Below are 14,019 nucleotides of genomic sequence, written 5' to 3' on the forward strand. Positions count from 1 at the left end.
CAACTATATGAAATAAGAATCTAGCATAAGGATTTAACATTTCTTAGCTTCTAATTCCTTTGCATAATTACATTTAAGCCAATATATTTAATACATAACATAGATAGCTTTTTAGAAGAATAAACCTTTTCAAAGTAAAAAAGGAAGGAACATTTTACAGCCTCAAAATAAGATAGAAAGAAAACCTCTTCTCCAGCCAAGCCAGTTGCCTTTTTCACTGCTCTTGACCTTTCAACCTTAGGAAAATATGGCTCAAGTTTAATGGGAGGCACATGGTTTTATTTTACTATTTACCCACTCTTAATTATGTTTATCTCTTTTTTTATCTTCTGTAATATGTAGGGTCAGTGTAACCTTGGCTGTCAGCCTGTAATTCCCTTTGACTTTGAGAATTGTTTTCTGCTATAAATCAGGGGGCCCCCTTGTCCAGGAGAATAAACATCTTGCCAAGGTTCTTAGGCAGCTGGTCTTCTGCCTGGCATGAATATTTGAAAATCTTTAAGCTCATTTTAAAATACAGGCCCTGATCAAGCCTCAATAAAAATGCAGGCTATGATTAGATGCCTCAGATCCTGTTGGAGGCGGAACTCGGATTCAGATTAATAATAATAATAATAATAATAATAATAATTTTTATTTATACCCCGCCCTCCCCAGCCAAGGCCGGGCTCAGGGGGGCTAACAAGCAATAATAAAACAAGTTGAATGATTACAACTTAAAAACAAAATTAAAATACAACATTAAAATACTGTAACATTAAAATATTAAAATGTAGCCTCATCGCAGGAGGAGAAAGGAAAAGAAAAAAGAAAGAGAGGGAGGGAGGGAATCAAATGGGCTCCAAGCCAAAGGCCAGGCGGAACAACTCTGTCTTACAGGCCCTGCGGAAAGAAATCAGATCCTGCAGGGCCCTGGTCTCATGAGGCAGAGCGTTCCACCAGGCCAGAGCCAGAGTTGAAAAGGCCCTGGCTCTGGTTGAGGCTAATCTGACTTCCTTAGGGCCTGGGACCACTAGGGTGTTGCTATTTATGGACCTTAAGGTCCTCCATGGGGCATACCAGGAGAGGCGGTCCCATAGGTACGTGGGTCCTAGGCCGTGAAGGGCTTTAAAGGTCAAAACCAGCACCTTAAATCTGACCCTGTACTCCACTGGGAGCCAGTGTAGCTGGAAAAGCACTGGGTGAATATGCTCCCATGGCAGAGACCCCATGAGGAGCCTCGCTGCAGCATTCTGCACCTGCTGGAGTTTCTGGGACAGCTTCAAGGGCAGCCCCGCGTAGAGCGAATTACAGTAGTCAAGCCTGGAGGTGACCGTTGCATGGATCACTGTGGCCAGGTCAGGGCGGGAAAGATTATTTTTATAATGTTTTTTATTGATTTTTTAACATAAATATACAATTTTAATCCAATTTTTCACAAATTCCATACTTTTGGACTTCCTTCAACTTCTCTGACAATCATCCATATTTAACTCTTGCTTACGCATTTCTTCTGTTCTCTATTGCCATTAGTCCCCCCTCCAATCATCCATTTTTCATTTAACAATATACCTCAGTTTTTACGGTCCTTACAGTACACTAGCGTTGTTTGTACTTCACATGTGTTTTTCAGATATTCCACAAATTTCTCCCAGTCCTCAATGAACTTTTGGTCTCGAAAATATCTAACTTTCCCTGTTAACTTGTCCAGTTCTGCATAGTCTGTTAGTTTCATCCTCCATTCCTCTTTCGTCGGTATTTCCTCTTGTTTCCACTTCTGAGCCAGTAGAATTCTTGCTGCTGTAACTGCATATTGAAAAAGTTTGTAATCCTTCCTTCTTATTTCCTTTCCTGTAATGCCTAAAAGTAGGGCTTCTGGTTTTTTAACAAATGTATACTTCAACATTTTTTTCATCTCATTATATATCATCTCCCAGAAGTAGGGGCGGGAAAGATTAGGGCATCTATTGCTGCTGAGAGGAGTGCGAAGCTCCACTCAGGAGGTTTGTTTCTGTAATAAAAACTATCTTGAACTGATAAGAGTCAGTTTACTGCCAGGAAGCTGGCTAGTCGCAAGAGATCATTATAGAAACACAGGAAGCCACTTTACATTCAGTCAGTCCATGATCCGCAATGGCAGAAAGCAGGTCTCCAGAGCTTCTGTCAGGAGGATCTTAAAGTCCTACCTGGAGATGCTACCAGGGATTGAACCTGGAACTTTTTGCATGCAATGTGCTTGCCATGGCCTTTCCTTCAGAAAGGAATACAGTGGTACCTCAGGTTAAGAACTTAATTCATTCTGGAGGTCCGTTCTTAACCTGAAACTGTTCTTAGCCTGAAGCACCACTTTAGCTCCACTCGATTGGAAGCTGCCCAGAGTGGCTGTGGAAATTCAGTCAGATGGGCGGGGTATAAATAATAAATTATAATTTATTAATATTATTAATATTATTATTATTATAGCTAATGGGGCCTCCCGCTGCCACCGCACTGCTGCTGCGCAATTTCTGTTCTCATCCTGAAGCAAAGTTATTAACCTGAGGTACTATTTCTGGGTTAGCAGAGTGTAACCTGAAGCGACTGTAACCTGAAGCATCTGTAACCCGAGGTACCACTGTACTGTACATACAACGTAGCTTAGAAGAAACACAATTGGCTTCCAAGTAGCCCAAGCTGCATAACCTGCCAACTCACATGGCTGATAGCATGGGCCATATGTGCCCACTCCTTAGGGCTGAGATGTCTTCTGCCTGCTCAATATTGTTTATCAGGGCACTCAGCCCCGCCCCCCCCCCCAGTGATGAGGGGGCAGAGGAAGCCAAGCACTGAGCCAAACGCTGCACAGCATGATTGCCTAGCCCAGCTGCATGGCATCAGGCTAGGCACTCAGCTTCCTCCTGATGATGTGTATGCATTGTGCGCATGAAGTCACAGGCACACATCATGTGCATGTGTGATGTCACTGACATGTGACACATATCGCGAGTGTGATGGCGCATGTGTGACCCAACACTGGGACCCCCAATCTTGGGCCAAAGCTGGCACCACTGGCATGGGCCAATACCCATGTACAAAAAAGATGACGACAGAGGGGAAAGCACCCCACCTTTATAATGTATAACCAGGAGGGTTCATAACTGACAAATTAATCAGGAGGCAGCAAAGGGATGTTGGTCTAGGCTGGAGACTTGGTTGGATTAGGTTGGTTTAGGAGGAGACTGTCGTTGAAGGGCACTTTGTTTCTCCTCCCGCTTCACTGAAGGGGTGCTACGCAGCTTTCCCTCTCTGTGCAGCGCCTTTTCACTTTTATATTTATATATTTTTTATATTATATATAGAGGGGGGGAGGGAGGGAGAAACCCACTAGATTTTCTTAAGTATTATCAGGTGCTTGTTTTTCCCCAAGCCGGAACACGCTGGAACTCAGTTCCTGCATGTCTCAGGTAGGCACCATTGCCATTATAAGAGAATAAGGGTGGTGTTAATGGAGAGTTCCATCACCTCTTTTTCTAGAAAAATAGTACTAGGAATTATTATTGCTATTTTTGTTTGGAGAAGGAGGATTGAATTTATTACCCACCCTTTCACCAACAGGTCCCAGGGTGAGTTACACCAATTTAACATTCAGAATTAAAAACCGTAGAAACCGAGTACAATCACAGGAATTGGGAGGGTAATAGGGCATGAAGTTTCTGCTGTCCAGATTCAGTTTCCCCCCTCTTGTCAAGAACAATCACCATTTTACTTTTGTTTTTTGTTTTTTTATATATAATGTTTATTATAGTTTAAAAGGTTACAAACGAAAAAAACAAAAAATAACCATAAATAATACATCAGAATAAATACAAACAAACAAGCAAAAAACAAAACAGAAAAATACAAACCATTAAAAATACAGACAATTAAAAAACAAATCAAACCTTTCCATTACTTATCTTTCATTTACTTGTTTCCTTGACCTCCTCACACCTCCCTTTTTGTATTCTAGTTCAGTTAGATATTTCAGCAAATCCTTTCCATCTTTGTTTTTACCCTAATAATTTATCTTAGTATACTATAATTTTACATTTTCTTCTTTCACCAATTAACAATCCATTTTTACTTAATCCTTTATAACATTTCTGCTAAAACCCCATAACTTCATTCCAACATCCTTCTAACACTCCTTAATTTTACAATGTTTCTGTAAGTAAACTTTAAATTTCTTCCAATCTTCTTCCCCCAACTCTTCTACCTGGTCTCGGATTCTGCCAGTCATTTCCGCCAGTTCCATGTAATCCATCACCTTCATCTGCCATTCTTCCCGGGTGGGTAAATCTTGTTCTTCCAGTACTTTGCAATAAGTATTCTTGCTGCTGTTGTAGCATACATAAAGAAAGTTCTATCCTTCTTTGACACCAATTGGCCAACCATGCCCAGGAGAAAGGCCTCTGGTTTCTTCAGAAAGGTATATTTAAATACCTTTTTCATTTCATTATAGATCATCTCCCAGAAAGCCTTAATCCTTGGGCATGTCCACCAAAGTCTCTTTACATTTCCAGCATTTATTATCGGGCAAATGATGATTTTTTGCGAGCTTGACTGGTGTCATGTACCACCTGTATACCATTTTCATTATATTCTCTCTTAAGGCATTACATGCCGTGAACCTCATACCTGTGGTCCATAACTGTTCCCAGTCAGCCATCATGGTATTATGTCCAACATCTTGTGCCCATTTAATCATAGCTGATTTCACCGTTTCCTCCTGAGTGTTCCATTTCAACAGCAAGTTATACATTCTTGACAAATGCTTAGTTTTAGGATCTAACAGTTCTGTTTCCAATTTTGATTTTTCCACCTGGAAGCCAATTTTCTTGTCCAATTTGTAAACCTCCATTATTTGATAATAATGAAGCCAGTCTTGCACTTTGTTTTTTAGTTTTTCAAAACTCTGCAGTTTTAATCTATCTCCCTCTTGTTCCAAAATTTCCCAATATTTCGGCCATTTGGCCTCCATATTGAGCTTTTTCAGAGCCTTCGCTTCCATTGGTGACAGCCACCTTGGAGTTTTGTTTTCAAGCAAGTCCTTGTATCTTATCCAGACATTAAACAGTGCTTTCCTGACAATATGGTTTTTAAACGCTTTATGTGCTTTGACCTTATCATACCACAAGTAAGCATGCCATCCAAATACATTATTAAAACCTTCTAAGTCCAAAATGTCAGTGTTTTCAAGAAGCAGCCATTCTCTCAGCCAACAAAATGCGGCTGATTCATAACAAAGCTTAAGGTCTGGCAGGGCAAATCCACCTCTTTCTTTGGCATCGGTTAATATCTTAAATTTTATTCAGGGCTTCTTGCCCTGCCAGACAAATCTCGAAATATCTCTCTGCCACTTCTTGAAGCAATCCATTTTGTCCAAAATTTGCAATGTTTGAAACAGAAACAGCATTCTTGGCAATACATTCATTTTTATCACAGCAATTCGGCCTAGCAATGATAACTTCAAATTTGACCATATTTCTAAATCCTTTTTCACTTCCGTCCAGCATTTTTCATAATTGTCTTTAAATAGATTCATATTCTTGGCAGTCATGTTAACCCCTAGGTATTTCACTTTCTTAACCAGTGTTAATCTTGTCTCCTTCTGAAACCTCTCTCTCTCAATCACTGTGAGATTTTTCTCTAAAACCTTGGTTTTCATCTTATTCAACTTAAATCCCGCTATCTGACCAAATTCTTGAATCAATTCCAATACCCTTTTAGTACTAGATTCTGGTTTCTGTAAAGTCAATACCAAGTCATCTGCAAAAGCCTTCATTTTGTACTGTTTAGCCCCCACTTGTATACCTTTAACCAATTGGTCCTTTCTAATCATATTTAGCAAAACCTCCAGGACCGATATAAAAAGTAATGGAGAAATTGGGCAACCTTGTCGTGTTCCTTTCTCAATTTTAAATTCTTCTGTCACTACATTGTTCACAATTAATTTTGCCTTTTGTTCTGAGTAAATTGCACCTATACCATTCTCAAAACCTTGACCTACCCCCATTCCCTGTAAGTTCTTCTTCATAAAACTCCAAGAAATATTATCAAAGGCTTTCTCCGCGTCCACAAATATCAAAACTGCTTTGGTATTAATATTCACTCGTAATTTTTTCTAAAATATTAATTATATTCCTCGTATTGTCAGACAAATGTCTGCCCGGGAGAAAGCCCGCTTGATCTTTGTGGATTTCTTCTACAAGCACCTTTTTTAATCTCTTAGCCAAAATATCTGCAAAAAATTTGTAATCCACATTAAGCAATGATATGGGACGGTAGTTCTTAAGTTGTGTCTTTTCAATCTCTGTTTTCGGTATAAGTGTAATGTAAGCTTCCTTCCACAACTCTGGCACCTTTTTCCCTTCCAATATTTCATTACACACTTCCTTCAATGGTTGTATTAACCATTCTTTCAAGGATCTATAATATCTTGAAGTCAAACCATCCGGCCCTGGAGATTTGCCTAGTTGCATGTTCTGAATGGCCCCTTCTACCTCCTGCTCCGTTATTTTATAGTTCAACATTAGCTTATTTTCTTGAGAGATTTTTTGTAATCCATTTATTTTCAAAAATCGATCTATGTCCATTTCTTTCTGCATCTCCTGTGTATATAGTTGTTTAAAATACCTCTGAAAGCTCTTCCTGATCTCCACTGGATTCTGTATATTCTTTCCCTCCACTTCCAAATTCATAATGGTGTTGAGTTTTTGTCTTTTTTTCATTTGCCAAGCCAGCAGTTTCCCACATTTATTTGCCGATTCAAATGTCTTTTGTCCCGTCTGTTTAATTTTCCATTCTATTTCCTGATTCATCATTTTCATATATTGTACTTGATATAACTTAATCTCTTTCAGGATCTCCTGCGACTTTGGTTTCACTCTCAGTTTCTTTTCTCCTTCCTTTATTTTCTCCAAAATCTTATCTTTTTTTCCATTCTGAGCTCTCTTCTTAATTGCATTCTGTTGTATCAAAAATCCTCTCATAACTGCTTTACTTGCGTCCCAAATTACTCTTTTTTCAACAGTGGTGTTCATATTAATCTCACCATTTTACTTTGGATTGACGTCAAGTTCCGTGTTATTTCAAACAAAATATGATGTGTGCAAAAGACTTTGGATTCCCAGGTCATTGCAGTATTCTCTAGCACCCACTTCCTGCATGATCTATCATTCTGGTTTCACAAGGCTGGGTGCAATTTAAGAGCCATTCTCTGAAACATCCTGGAACAATGAAAATGCAGCTTGGTTTATGGTACTGAGCTAAGGGTTGACTGAGTTTTCAACAGCTTAGAGTTGCCAAGTAGGAGGCCTGAAATCAAAGGTAGCAGAAACCTTTCTTTTGCAACAGAGACCAGAATGAGGCCAGCTGGTTTCTTGGCTCTTGTGCTGGGAGCAATCATAGCCCTCAGCTACACCTTCCACAGAACTGGGACCCAGGCAGGAATCCTCACCTTATGTTCTATATTAAAAATAAAACTTGTTGGCCAAGCGAAAATGTGGTTTACAGAAAGGCATTTAATTGGCTAATAGATTTGGTGAAATGATTGCATCTGATGTTAATTGTGCCTGGTGACCCATACAGGGACATGGAAAATGTGGTGGGTAAGTAGAAAAGGGCAGCCAAAATGGTCAAGGGAGTGGAGATGGTCTTTGACAAGGAAAGGTTACTCTATCTGGGACTTTATGGTTTAGAAAAGGGGTGAATGAGGTGGCATGATAGAGAGGTATAAAATTATGAATGGTGTGAAGACAAGAGGAATTCCTTCTTCTCTTCTTCTTTCCCATTGGACCATCTACATGTGGCTACCATGAAAACAGGAAGCTTGGTTTCATGAGCCTTTGACCTGAACCAGCAAGGTGGTCTGGCATGATTATTTTTTAATGTAATATTTTTTAATTCAAAGGGGATCACAGCTGTACTGAAAAAGGTATCATTCAGCAATTCCTTTATCTTAAAATATTTTTAATCTTTTTTCCCATTAAAACTAATATACCTATTTAAACTTAACCTCTTAAAACTTTTCAACTAAGGCCATAAAATTTCATTCCAATATTTTTCTATCCCTCATTAAATTTTACGAAATTTCCCTATATAAACTTTAAACTTTTAAATTTTCCAATCTTCTTCCTCTGTCTCCTCTTCCTGGTCTCGGCCTCTGCCAGTCACTTCCGTCAACCCCATACAGTCCATCAACCTGGAGATCTTATGTCCGAGGCTCTTAACTCTTCTCCACATCCCTTCTGCCAGTCTTCTTCATATTCTTTAATTCTAGAGAGCAGATCTCGGGGAAGCTCCGACCCAACAATACTTTTATTCCTTCTCGACAGGTCAGCCCAATTTCCACAGTTAAAACTAGAATCCATAAAGTATTTCAAATCTTGTTTCAGGGTTCCTCCAAATCCAAAGGCCCCCAAAGCTCCGATCTACTCCTGACCCAAGGCCATATCCCAAAAGTCAATTGATCAATTGCTGAGATAACTTATAGAAGTGGAATACAAAAAGGGAGGTGAGAGGAGGTCAATGAAATAAGGGAATGAAAGATAGATTATGGTAAAGGTATGATGTGTGTTTTTAAATTGTTTTTGTTTGGTTTTGTTTTGTTTATTCTGTTTAGGTGTTAAGGTTGTGTTTTGTATTGTCTATATTGTATTGTTCTTCTTGTTCTTTTTTTCTTTTTCTTCTTTTTTGTAAGGTTTAAAAGCAATAAATATCATTTTTTTAAAAAGGTATCATTCAGGAATATTCTGGAATGGTAGAAAAACGAGAAGCTCAGTGTTTGGAATTCTCCCTCTCCCATCTCAACCATACAGATACCTAGATGTGACAGGAAATGTGGTTAGGAGCGAAAGGCACAATAGGGGAGCAAGCTAGAGATAAGAAAGAAGAAGGGCTATGTGTCCTATGTGGAACATGCACCTACAGAAATTGGAAGTAAACACCAAGGGACTTGCTAGGATGTTGGAGTAAGAGAGGGTTTTACGTATATTAGGTTGTGAAGGAGGTGTGTACATGCAAAAGACCTGTGTCCAAAAGTCATCACTGAGGGAAAAGGGAAAGTGTGGAGTTAAATAAAGTGTGGTGTAGCATTCAAACTAAGACCTGGGAGACCAGGGTTCAAATCCTCACTCTGCCATGGCGTTCACTGGGTGACCTTGGGCCATTCACTCTCTATCAGCCTAACCTCCCAGGGTTGTTGGGGGAACTGAATGAGAGAGAGAACCATGTATGTCACCTTTAGCTCCTTGAATAATAGGTGGGATATAAATCAATCCAACAATAAATAAAAATATAAGAACTTCATAAAAAGGGTGCGATGCTGGGCATAAGGTTTAGTTCTTTGACGTGTGTTGGCTGAGCCAGGTTGGCACCTACTCATGCATTTGTATTTTTTTATGTATGCTTGAGCGAGTGTACTTTTCTCTTTTACTGTCTGTGTAAAGCTGTGTGTGTGCAATTCACCAATAAAGTTTTGTTTAAACCTTCTTAACTAGTGTTTTAAGTGCCCTTTAATATCTAGAGGATAAAAACAGCTCAATGGACCAGAGATGAATGAAGAAACCTTTGGTTTGAATTACCTGATTAGCAATCTTCTACATTCCCACAGAGTAAATGGAAAGCTGCCTCATACTAAGTCAGATTATTGGTCCATCTAACTTAATACTGCCAACTCAGACAGACAGCACTTCTCTGGGATCTCAGGGATTGTCCACACCTGCAAGTCCCATGTCTAGAAAGCACAGATTTGAGCGGTTTCCCTCTTGTCCCACGCTTTCTAATCACAGGTTTGAACAGTTTTGCTTTTGCTCCATGGCTTTCCCCCAGAAAACCTTCTCTTCAGTGATAAATCAGAACTAATGGCAATCCACAGAAAATGTGATGGCCATTTGCTCTGATTCAGCACCAGACCACAGATTTTCCCGGGGGGAAGTGGCAGAGCAAACATAAGTGTGGGTGAGCCCTTCATTCATTGTCTTTCCCTTCTCACAGTTACTATGTGGTCCTTTTTAAAGAGGGCTATGTCAGGATGGGACTTTGACTTTCTGCTTGAGAAAAACACACCAACGAGCTGCATTTTCTCCTTTTGAACTCTTGTAATTGTTTCTTTCTCATCAAATGTTCCAGATTACCATACTCAGATGTCTCCTGGAACAGGAGGAAAGGATTCGAGTTGCTACAAATGTTGGTAAGGATTCCTTGGGTGTTATGTACTGAAGTTCTCACCCTGGGCCAGCAAGGGGATACTGTAGATAGTTTTCACTCAGGTCCACATATGCAAATAAAGGATTGAAAGTGACATTCAGTGATTGGATAGCTACGGAAAGTGTTACAGTTGCATTGTAGTGTAGTTCTATATATGCAGGCTGGCTGAACCCTTCAGTTCAGTTCTGTTCTGGCCTGTGAATAAACAAGAGCTGTTTGAAGAATCGCTGTGTCGTCTGATATGTTCACCCACAACTTAACATTGGGGAAGTGCCTTTTTAATAATAAAAGGCACAAATGTGTTACCCAGTTCATTCTAGACATTTCCCTTGGCCTAAAACAACAAAACCATTTCCAAATGCATGCAATACAAATGAAGAATTATTTTCTGAAAAACCATCCCAGCAAACAGGGACCGAGCAATAGGAGCTCACCCCGTCGCGGGGATTCGAACCGCCGACCTTCTGATCGGCAAGTCCTAGGCTCTGCAGTTTAACCCACAGCACCACCCACGTCCCCACACTACCAAGTTTCAAATTCACTGAGCCATTTTTGAACCAAAACTTCTAGAATCTACCAACTACTACTACCTCATTTTTGTTATAATGGAATGGCGGGATGCAGTTCAGCTGATGCATCCTTAGCACTAGGTCTGCTGGAGTAGATCAAAGGCATTCATCCCCTTCAGCATCCTGTTCCTCACAGTGCCCAGCAACACACCTGTGGGAAGGTTCTGGCTGGTCACCGTAGGAGCAGGACGTAAGAACATAAGAAGAGCCAGCTGGATCAGGCCCATGGCCCATCTAGTCCACATTCTGTTCTCACAGTGGCAACCCAGATGCCTTGGGGAAACCTTTAATCAAGACCCAATCACAAGAGCGCTGTTGTCTCCTGCAGTTCACAGCAAGTGATATTCAGAAGCATGGAGGCAGATCACAGCCATCATAGCTAGCAGCCATTCATAGCCTTATCAAGCAGGTTTTAGCACCACAGAATGCTACTGGGGCATTTGCGAGGAAGGAGATGTGCCATGGAGATCCCGTTCAATTCTTCTCACCTCGAAGCAATTTTTTATTTCTATTTTTTAGCAAAGCCAGTCACAGGGATGCCTTTATGTGGTGCTTTTAGCGCTGTGACATCAGTTCTCTGGAATTATTTCCCCCTACCCTCCATCATTAAATATATATCCTTCAGTTGTTCTTCAATGTTCTTAAATCCAAAATGAATGATTTTTAATAAACATTATGAGGTCTATTTCAGTTCCGCAAATTTGTGTATAGTTCTTTTCTATGTATGTTGTATATTTCATCCAGTCTCTTTGGAATGCTTCGTCACCCTGTTCTCTGATTTTTCCAGTCAATTTTGCTATTTCTGTGTACTCCATGAGTTTCCACTGCCATTCTTCAACTGTGGGTATTTCATGTTGCTTCCATTTCTGTACAAGTAGTATTCTTGCCACGGTAGTAGCATAAAGGAACAGTTTCTGGTCACTCTTTATTATATCATCTCCAACCATACCTAGCAAAAATGCCTCTGTGTGATTTTTTTGGAAAGTGTATCTAAAAAACTTTTAAAAACTCATTATAAATATTTTCCCAGAAGGTTTTAACTTTTGCATATAACCACCACATGTGGGAAAAGTTTCCTTCCTTTAATTCACATTTCCAACAGTTCTTATTTCTCATTCTATACATCTTTGCTCACCTGGCTGCGGTAAGATACCACCTATACATCATTTTTAATATATTTTCCTTCTGGGTCACACAAGCAGTAAATTTTAATCCTATGTTCCATAGCTTTAACCATTTATCATATTCAATATTATAACCTATGTCAATTGTCCACTTTGTCATGACCTCTTTAACTTCTTCATCCTTTGTATGCCACTCCAGGAGAAACTCATAAATTCTAGAGAATGTTTTTGTACCTCCTTGTATTACATCCATTTCTATCCTTGATCTAACATGTTTGAAGCCATTGTTGTTGTTGTCTGTCCTTTAAAAATATATTATTGAACTGGTGGTATTCCAACCATCCTGTTAATTTTGTTTTGAGGTCCTCATAAAGCCTAATTTTAAGAATATTACTTTCTTCTATCACTAGGTCTCTGTAAGTTAACCAGTCTCCTTTCATCGCTCGGGAGATTGACGACATGGCAGGTGACAGGGACACGGTGGTTGTCATCTCCCTGGGCCAGCACTTCTGCCCCTTCCCCATCGAGCTCTTCATTCGAAGAATGATCAACATCTGGGGAGCCATCCAGCGCCTTCTCCTGAGGAGCCCAGATACAAAAGTCATCATCAAAGCAGAGAACACCAGGGAGATGTCAGTAGACCAAGAGCAATGTGTGGACTTCCATGGCTATACCCAATACCTTGCACAAAAGGATATTTTCTGGTGGGTTTTGTTGATGCCTGGGACATGACAGTTGCTTACGGTGTGAACATACTTCATCCACCAGATTATGTGGTTGGAAATCAGATTGATATGTTTTTAACTTACATATGTTAAAGCGCTAAGGGATATCAAATGTGAAAGGTTCAATTACCCAAAGCAAAGGATTTTGGATTGGCAAAACTGTCAGTTATATATACGGAACTGCCAGATCCTTCCCAAGGGTCCGCCTGGAATCATTTTCCAGCAGTGCCTGTGCAGATCCTTCTGAGAAGCTTTTCCCTGTGCCACTAATATCTCATGAGGTGCCACTTCAGACTAAGGTGGGGTAGGGTGATTTGGAGGTGCAGGTAAGTTGTTATGGAGAGTGGAGCAGAAGACTTCACGTGCCAGCCGCCTCTTCTGCAGAGGGATTTGCAGAAGTGTTTTGGTAGGGGGCAAGGAGAAAACACAATTCAAACAATGCCCTCATAAACGCCATGACTATATGTTCAAATGCATGTTAATAAAAAATATACCATATTTTCCCTTGTATAAGATGATGTTTGTTTTCTTATGTCACAAATAGGGTGTCTTCTTATACGCAGAAAGTGCAGAGGTGGGGCAGGGGACTGGTTGCTGCCATGAGCAGGAGATTTTCTGTGGCGATTGGACGGGTGATTGGTGGCTGCGACAAGGCCTGCATATATATAACAGAATAGTTTACAACAATTACCTATAAAACCATTCTAGCTAGCTAGCTAGCATTTATCTAAAGTAAAACAGGAATCAGCTAACAGTGGTGGAAAATGGTATTGCCCGCCTAAGCCTGACAGAATAGAAATGTTTTCAGGCGTTTAAAAGTTGAAACAGAAGATTTGACTCCCCCTATTCACTTTGACTCCCCCTACTGGTGCCCTCCTGCCATACACCCCAGATGGATCAGTTGTTTGTTAATCCTTTTCTTTGATTACCAACACCCCTCTATCCATGCCTTCCCTCTGTATCAGTGAGTTACTCTCCATGTCTGAGGCCCTAACCCTCCTACCTCTTGCCACATGCACTTATAGACAGGTAGGGCTGGGAAAGAAATTTCCTCGTCTGAAACACTTGTTGGGTTGTGGGCACTGCCGGTCAGTGATGGACCAATAGCCTGACCTGGAATAAGGGAGATTTCTGTGGCCTTAAATACAGTGTATGCATGTCATGCTCACAACTAAAACTAGAGGCATTTGTGTTCATTGTGCCCAGAGGCAGGCCTAACATCACACTCTTAAGTATGGCTAGCTTTTGTGTTGGGAAAAATGTCTATCCTTGGTTCAAATATGTTTAGATGCCTTTTCCCAGAGCTGAGCGATAAGCCTGTCTGAACCATATCCCAGCTGGGAAGATGGACTACCACCCACTTAGTCTTTTAGCTCTGTAAAGTGAAATCTCTCT

Source organism: Podarcis cretensis (assembly GCF_951804945.1).
Source record: "Podarcis cretensis genome assembly, chromosome: 15".
NCBI classification, from domain to species: domain Eukaryota; kingdom Metazoa; phylum Chordata; class Lepidosauria; order Squamata; family Lacertidae; genus Podarcis; species Podarcis cretensis.